Source organism: Petromyzon marinus, chromosome 80 (assembly GCF_048934315.1).
Source record: "Petromyzon marinus isolate PM22_M1 ecotype Great Lakes invasive population chromosome 80, UKy_Petmar_22M1.pri1.0, whole genome shotgun sequence".
In the NCBI taxonomy this organism is placed as follows: domain Eukaryota; kingdom Metazoa; phylum Chordata; class Hyperoartia; order Petromyzontiformes; family Petromyzontidae; genus Petromyzon; species Petromyzon marinus.
The window spans coordinates 1555001-1564534 of record NC_133746.1 but is presented as its reverse complement, the minus strand read 5'-3'; positions in this window follow the sequence as shown (position 1 = coordinate 1564534).

The following is a 9534-nucleotide window of genomic DNA, read 5'->3' as shown; positions in this document are numbered from 1 at the left end:
GCTCTAGACCAATTCTTCGACCACATCAATTCCATACACCCAGCCATCAGATTTACCATGGAAGTCGAAATAGATGGCAAGATACCTTTTTTGGATGTCCTAATTAAAAAGAGACCTGACGGTTCAATGAGCCACTCTGTCTACAGGAAAGCTACCCATACGGATGCTTATCTGAAACCGGATTCCCACCACCATCCATCACAGAAGAATTCTCTCATCAAGACTCTGTATCATAGAGCCCAATGCATATCCGACCAGGAACACATAAGCAGTGAACTCAAGCACGTACACCAAGCTCTTAGGGCTAATGGTTACTCCGACTATACAATCCGCAAAGCTATCACTCAAACCATGAAGAAGAACCCTCTTGAGGAGCCTTTCAAAACCATCACTTTACCCTACATTGCTGGGATCACAAAAAAGATCTCCAAAATCTTGAATAAACACAAGATCCAGGTCCGTTTCAACACATTACATAAAATCCGTGATCTGGTTCCGTCTGTAAAAGATGTGATTCCGGACATACAATACCCTGGTGTCTACAAACTAAGTTGCCTCTGTGGTAGTAGTTACATTGGAGAAACCAAACGCCATGTCTCGGACCGCATTCGTGAACATAAAGCAGACCTTAAACACGGTAGGACCAACACCTCGGCCGTAGCAGATCATTGTTCTAATTCAGTAGGCTCACATGCCATTGACTTTTCCAAGACGGAGGTTCTTTGTAAGCCATCTGGCTTCCATGAGAGATTCGTTCATGAGGCTATCCACATATACAAGCACAGAGACAATTTCAACCGAGAAGATGGATTCTATCTTAGCAATCATTGGAAAGATTTGATAAATCATTTCAGTTCTTGATTGATTGTTCACGCTTACAGTGGCTTTCAGACAGCATACATTATAAAAAATTTCGTCTCCCCCCTCCTCTTTTCAAAAAATAGATGGACTAGTCCTGGGCAAACTGCCAATCGCTGCGCGTGGCACCAACGTTTTTTATAAATAAATAAATGTGCCGTTTAAAAAATTAATTTATGCAAACCGACACACCTGATGATGACCGTTTGAGTTATGGTCGAAACGTCGTGAGAATTTTTTATTGTTTTATATATATTTTGTTATTTTGTTGTTTCTCTTCAACGTGACTTTACCGAAAAAACTAAGAATATGAATTACTGCAGTCACGAAAGCTTTAAATCAAAATTTACCGTGCAACTGTTGCTAACTCTAAACTAAAAACTAACAGACCCATAGAGACCCACAGAGACCCATAGAGACGAACAAAGACACCCAGACCCTGAGAGACCCATAGAGGCCCACAGCAACACCCAGACCCTGAGAGACCCACAGAGACACCCACAGCGACACCCAGACCCTTAGAAATCCACAGAGACACCCAGACCCTGAGAGACCCAAGAGACACCCAAACAAATAAAGACCCTTAAAGAACCACATAAACACCCAGACCCTTAGAGACCCACAGAGGCCCACAAAAACACCCAGACCCATAGAGAGCCACAGATATCCACAGAGTAACCCACAGAGGCACCCACAGAGACAACCACAGAGACCTATAGAGTCACCCACGGAGACCCCCACAGAGACCCCCACAGAGTCACCCACAGAGACCCCCACAGGGTCACCTACAGAGAAACCCACAGAGACCCCCACAGAGACCCCCACAGTCACCCAAAGACCCGCACAATCACCCACAGAGTCACCCACAGAGACCCCCACAGATTCACCCACAGAGACCCCCATAGAGTCACCCACAGAGACCCCCACACAGACCCCTACAGAGACCCCTACAGAGACCCCCAAAGAGACCCCCACAGAGACCCCCACAGAGACCCCACTGAGACCCCCACAGAGACCCCCACAGAGTCACCCACAGAGTCAACCAGAGACACCCACAGAGACCCCCAAACAGACCCCCACAGAGACCCCCACAGAGTCACCCACAGAGTCACCCACAGAGTCACCCACACAGAGTCACCCACAGAGACACCCACAGAGTCACCCACACAGAGTCACCCACACAGAGTCACCCACAGAGTCACGCACAGAGACCCTCACAGAGTCACCCACAGAGTCACCCTCACAGAGTCACCCACACAGAGACACCCACACAGAGTCACCCACACAGTCACCCACACACAGTCACCCACACAGAGTCACCCACACAGAGTCACCCACACAGAGTCACTCACAGAGTCACCCACACAGAGTCACCCACACAGAGTCACCCACACAGAGTCACCCACACAGAGTCACTCACAGAGTCACCCACACAGAGTCACCCTCACAGAGTCACCCACAGAGTCACCCACACAAAGTCACCCAAACAGAGTCACCCACACAGAGTCACCCACACAGAGACACCCACACAGAGTCACCCACACAGAGACACCCACACAGAGTCACGCACACAGAGTCACCCACACAGAGTCACCCACAGAGTCACTCACAGAGTCACCCACACAGAGTCACCCACACAGAGTCACCCACACAGAGTCACCCACACAGAGACACCCACACAGTCACCCACACAGAGACACCCACACAGAGACACCCACACAGAGACACCCACACAGAGTCACCCACACAGAGTCACCCACACAGAGTCACCCACACAGAGTCACCCACACAGAGTCACTCACAGAGTCACCCACACAGAGTCACCCACACAGTCACCCACACAGAGTCATCCACACAGAGTCACCCACAGAGTCACGCACAGAGACCCTCACAGAGTCACCTACAGAGTCACCCTCACAGAGTCACCCACAGAGTCACCCACAGAGTCACCCACACAGAGTCACCCAAACAGAGTCACCCACACAGAGTCACCCACACAGAGACACCCAGACAGAGTCACCCACACAGAGACACCCACACAGAGTCACCCACACAGAGACACCCACACAGAGTCACCCACACAGAGTCACCCACACAGAGTCACCCACACAGAGTCACCCACACAGAGTCACCCACACAGAGTCACTCACAGAGTCACCCACACAGAGTCACACACACAGAGTCACCCACACAGAGTCACCCACACAGAGTCACCCACACAGAGTCACCCACACAGAGTCACCGTTGATTTCGTGGCCTTCCCCCTCCCGTTGCGCAGCTCCTCGACAGCGGCCCGCCAGAGGACGGAGCTGGAGGTGGCCAAAAAGCTGCAGGGCAGGGCCAGCGATGAGCGCTATGGAGTCATCCGGGTCCTGGACACGTTCGAATTCCGCGGCCACAATTGCCTCGTCGTCGAGCTCTTGAAGTACGTGAACCTTCCCACACCCCCCCCACCACCCACCCACGTGCATCTCCATTGCTCCGTTCGATAGTTGATTTATTTCGGAATTAATATTTATTTAATGTTTGATCAAGCAACTAGATTTATCGATTTATCACATTTATTAATTGAGTTTTACACGCAGGGCTTTTGCGACCATTATAATCCATAATAGAGGTATTTTTGGGTTAGATCGCTTAAAAATATAAATGTTGCGTCGTTAAACCCGCCACGACCCGACACAGCCAACTAGTAAGGGTTGTCACGCAAACAGAACGTGCCAATTCGTTACTAGTACAGCACTAGTGTGTAGTGTATAGTAGTGTAGTGTATAGTGTAGTATAATGGTACAGCACAACGGTGTGTTGGACAGCCAAGCCACAACATTTGCAATCTCTGAGTACGACGTTTCTCTAGTAATTACAACCAGCTTCATCAGGCGAAAGTCAGATTTTGTGGAGAATTCCACCTGTTCCGTTCCTTATAAAGAGGCACAGATGTGGTGACCACACTTCTGTGCGGCAAAGTTGGGTGGGGGATTAATTTTCTAATTTGTTCCCCAATAGCTTTATTTAATAACTTTCATAATAAACTTATTTTGCAGTTTATTTAGTGAGTTTAAAGATAATTAACAATTCATCAAAATATGTCTCGCCTCGTTAAATGAATTAATTTAATCGAAGACGTAACTTATTTAATTGCTATTTTGATAATTAATTTATGCAATAATTCATCTGACAATTTTACAATCACAATTTGTTTGGCAACCGAGTCTCCAAAGCTCTGGGAAGTCGAGCAGCACGCGTCCACGTGGCCCCCGTGGGTCAAGCAGCTCAGCACGGCGAACCGCTGCGTTATCGACAATCGCAGAACACCGTGGGGACAAAGCAGACGCAGGAAGTCCCCCGGGTTGTGGAAGACGCGACTCACGGAAACGTTCCCCATGAATCACACATTCTAATTTTTTTATGATAATCATAATCTACATGTGGAAAAAGGGAATTTGTAAATTTGTGTCTGTTTGAAATGTTTATGCAACAAACTTGAAATTTGGCATGTGGGTAGCTTCCAGACTGTACACAATGCAAAAAGTCTAAAAATAGACTTTTGTATTTTGGGGGGGGGGGATGGCGGAATAATGCATGTAATACATTGCACGGCAAGTGAGTGGTGACGTCACATCTGTGATGTCACCCGCATGCGGCAGCGTCACGCAGTGTGCCTGCTGACGTCACGCATCCCCCCCCAACCCCCGCGTAGGCTGTGTATCCCGCACAAAAGCGCTGCATAGCTGCCTACATTTTCTAAGTCAACGCGACGAATTTCAGCTCGCTCCTAAATAGGAAGCAGAAAATCCATCTGTTTGTGTGAAGCAGCAAAAACTCTCGAACGCTGAGTTCTGACGTCGTGAAATTTGCACAGCTTACGCTGTCTGGAATTTCTAAGGGAACGCGACTATATTCAGCTCGCCACGTCATTCCCTTCCCGAGTTGCCTAAATCGACCTTACGTATAAGTGGGTTAAAGTTGAATTTCCTTCAGTGAAAAACATCCGATTTAGTGAAATTGATTTGTTTAGGATTTTTTCTTTCTTGCAAGCATCAACCTTTTTTCAGGGTTTTCCAGTGAAATCTTTATATATATACAGCAAAAGGGAAATTTGTGGATATGTGTGTCTGTTCGAAATGTTTAGCATACTTCCCAACATGCTACAAACTTTTAATTTGGCATGTGGGTAGCTTCCATACTGTACACAATGTAAAAAGTATAAAATATTACTTCGTATTTTTTGGGGGGAGGGAATAATGGATATAATCTATTGCACGGCAGTGAGCGGTGACGGCACATCTGCGATGGAATAAACTATTAATTTCCGTGTGAAGAACGGGTACACATTTTAGTAATATATATTAATAAGCTATTTTTTTAAAATAATAAAATAACACGATATTAATAGGTTAATAATAATGAAAAAATTATAATGAACAATAAGATTCCAAAATAATAAGGAAATTATAATGAAATAATAATACAAATATATTGCTAATAAAATTTTTAATAATTTTTTTAATTAAGAAATATTGATAAAGTAATAATAAAAAATATTATTGTTAAATTGTGATATGATAGTAATAAAATGATAGTAATGAAATAATAAAATAGAAATTGTAATAAGAACATAATCACGGTGAAATTAGAATGAAATCATAATGAAATTATTATCATTAAATATTTCACCCGCGGCAATGTTTTGTGCGCGTTAGTTCCCTCGGCGCTAGTGCAGCGCGGCGACGACGCGAATGAATACCGCAGAGCGACGAGGAGTTCCCTGACCTCCCCCCCCCGCCAAAACTAACCAAGTGGCACAGTCGGTTTGGGGTCCGGGTTGTGGGTCGCCCTGCGGACGTTAGCGGAACGGGAAAGGGGTTTTAATGTCGTCGTCGTCCTTGTCGTGCCAGGAAGAGCCTCTACGATGTCATGAGCAAAGGGAGCATCAGGCGAATCTACGTGAGGCGGTTGAGGGAGTACACCAGGGCCATCCTCAACTTCCTGTTGTACGCCAAGGGGCGGGGCATCATCCACGGGGACATCAAGCCGGTGAGCGGAGCGGGCGCGGTGGTCGCGCCCTCTCGTTGGGGCGCTCGGTTAGCTGGCGCGGAGGCAGCCCGGCCACTGTTGATCGCGGGGTCGAAGCGGTGGCTCTGTCCATCTGGAGGGAGGTGGTGGTAGTGGTGGTGGTGGGGTCACTTTACCTCCGGTGAAGACGATCTGGGACGAGGTGGACACTCGTACCGTAGAGGCAGGCCGGCCATGGTTGATCGCAGGGTCAATGCGCTGGCTCCGTCCTTCTACTGTGCCTCTGCCACCTCCTCCTTCCAGATGGAGGAGGTAGCAGGAGATGTTAACTACCTCGCCAGGTAGACAGGAGATCGTGCGTTCGATCCCGACCCTGACGCCTGCTGTATGTTTGGAGTCTAAGTCTCTCTCTCCCCGTGGTGGTCACGTAGATTTTACTCCGGTTTTTCCCTCCACGTTCAGAATCAACATCACCAAGCGTTTAGAGTATTTGACCGCTGCTTTAATATTTCCGCGTGATTATGATGATGATATCAGCCCACTTGGTTGAGCTATCGTTTGTGATGGCCAGATCGCTTCTGACAGAACAGCTGCACAGCAGCACAGAGTGGGGCCTTGCACCTAGTAAAGTAAAACATAGCTTAGTTTTAGTTTGGGTCTCTCTATGTCTGTGTGGGTCTCTATGAGTATGGGTATATTTCGGTCTTTATGGGTCTCTATGAGTATAGGGTTCTGGAGGTCTTTATGGGTCTCTATGTGTATGGGTCTCTGTTGGTCTGTGTGGGTCTCGATGAGAATGGGTCTTTGTTGGTCTGTGTAGGTCTCTATGAGAATGGGTCTCTATATCTGTATGGGTCTTTATGAGTATGGGTCTCTGTGGGTGTGTATGGGTCTCTATGGGCTGTTGAAACATGTGTTTAGAGTGTTTGGCTGCTGCTATAAATGTTCACGCAATGATGATGATGATGCTGATGATGTTATTACGTGATGGCCAGGTCGTTTCTGATATAATAGCTACACAACAGCTCAGTGGGGCCTTACACCCTGGTAGTAACAAAACAAATAGGTTTAGTAGTTTATTAAAACGACTTTGAACGAGTCTCAGGCACATAGCCCATGCCAAAAGTGGGAGGGGGGGGCTGCCTGTGTGGGTGTAAATGCGTCACTTTGCGTGATCGACCCACTGCTGGCTGGACACTCTTGCCGTAACCTCAGAGCGTGGAATTCCTTCTCTGTCTTTCCCCTTTGTCCAGGATAACATTCTGCTCACCGCGGCCGGCAAAGTCAGGGTCACCGACTTCGGGTGCAGCTCCTACCTGAAGCATAAAAGTGAGTGGCTTTGCGTGCGTGGAGTTTCTTTTTTCAGGGTTAGCTCGCGTCAACGTAAACGTTGCGTCGTCAAACCCGCCGCCATCCGACGCAGCCAGTTAGTGAGGTTCAGCGTCACGTAAACAGGACGCTCCAAATCGCCACTTGCACAGCACTAGCCGGTGTGCTTGAGATGTAAACCCACTACGACGTTTACAATTCGAGCGATTACAGCTGAACATCATCATCGGGCGGGCAGCCAGAGTACGCGGTCCAACCCAAAAACTCGCCTCCGCTGTGAAATATCGGTCGCAGAAGCCGACTAGGCATTTAACCGACCGAAAAAAGAAACCTGTTCAACCCACGTCGCTGTTGACGGAGGGGCTATTTTATATTCATCGTCGTTGTTGTTGTTGTTGCTGTGCAGCCCAAAACGTGTGCGGGACGATGCCCTACATGGCCCCTGAGCTGCTGCTGGGCTACTATGTCACCTGCGCTGTGGACATGTGGGCCCTGGGCTGCACCGTGGCCGAGATGGCCACCGGCAAGGAACTCGTTGATTCACGGACCTTCACAGAACACCTGCCCTACTGCATCGAGGTACGGTCGGTGGGTGGGTACGGTGGGTATGGTGGGTGGGTACGGTGGGTATGGTGGGTGGGTGGGTGGGCAGGTCTCTATGGATATGGGTCTCTGTGGGTCTGCACAGAGACCCATACTCATAGAGACCCATGCAGACCCACAGATATCAATACTCATAGAGATTGATTCGTCTGGCGGCCACAAACAACCGGCGAGGAATATCTAACCTGGTCCTGAACCTCTCATAGGTCGACGCAGCCTCAAACGAGTACTTGGTGTAGCGGTATGTAGTAAACATTTCCACTGGGGGAGAAAAAGGTGGCCGGGCGTGGTGCTGGGCACCCACCCCCTTGTGTGCCGTTCCGACCTTCACAGGTGCTGCTCGCTGCTAACAGCACTTGCCCCAGCAATGAGATGAGGCTAATATAGGGAGGGGGAGATTGTTGTCTTTGTACACAGTGCCGGCCTTCATAAGTGCTGTTCGCGACTAACAGTGCTTGCCCTAGCAATGAGATGAGGCTAATAAGGAGAGCGAGGGATTGTTGTCTTTGTACACAGTGCTGGCCTTCATAGGTGCTGCGCGTGACTAACAGCACTTGCCCCAGCAATCAGATAAGGCTTAGACGTGGACGGGGGGAGGATTGTTGTCTTTGTACAAAGTGCTGGCCTTTATAGGTGCTGCTTGCGATGAATCAGCACTTGCCCCAGCAATGAGATGAGGCTAATACGGGGAAGGGGAGATTGTTGTATTTGTACACAGTGCTGGCCTTCATAGGTGCTGCTCGCTACTAACAGCGCTTGCCCTAGCAATGAGATTAGTCTAATAAGGAGAGGGAGGAATTGTTGTCTTTGTACACAGTGCCGGCCTGGACAGGCGCTGCCTCCACCACTACTCACTGCTGACAGACGGCACTTGCCCCAATGGGCAAGCTGAGGCTACACCGGCTGTAACCCCCCCCCCCTCCTCCTTTTGTCTTTGTCCGAAACCGTGCGCAGATCCTGGGCATGCCCCCGAAAAAGATGGTGGACGAAGCACCTAACAAGACAACTTACTTTGGTGAGTCAAAGGCTCGGGCAGGCTGGCGCCAGCGACGTGACCCATTCCCTTTTGTTAGATGGGGGGGTGGCAGTGAGGCTCTTATAGGGTTCTATTGTGGGGGGGGGGGCTCTGATTATCCCGGAGGTGGGGGGTGGGGTGGGGGTTGGGGATCTTTGTAACAGTCGTTAGGAAGCATAGGTGGGTGGGTGAGTGAGCGGGTGGGTAGGTGGGTGGGTCGGTGAGTGGGTGGGTTACTGAGTGGGAGAGTGGGTATGTAGGTGGGTGAGTGGATATGTAGGTAGGTAGGTGGGCGACTGGATAGGTAGGTGGGTAAGTGCATAGGTGGGTGGGTGAGTTGGTCGGTGTGAGGGTAGGTGGGTAAGTGGGCAGGTGTGTGAGTTGGTGGGTATGTCGGTCTATAGGTAGGTGGGTAGGTAAGTGGATGAGCGGGTATGTGGGCGACGTGGTGGTTGGTGACTCTGCGTGCGTCTCTCTGTCGCTGCAGACCCTGAGGGCCTCCCCTACAACCTGTCCAAGCAGGGGCCACCGGGAAGCCTCCCTCTGCACCGCGCGCTGCAGGGCCACCACCCTCAGCTGGTGGACTTCGTCAGCCGTTGCCTGCAGTACGAACCACACTCACCCCTCGCTCACCCCCACTCATCCCCACACCACTCACCCCCACTCACTCACCCCCACTCACCACCCCATACCTGTCAACACCTTATCACTGC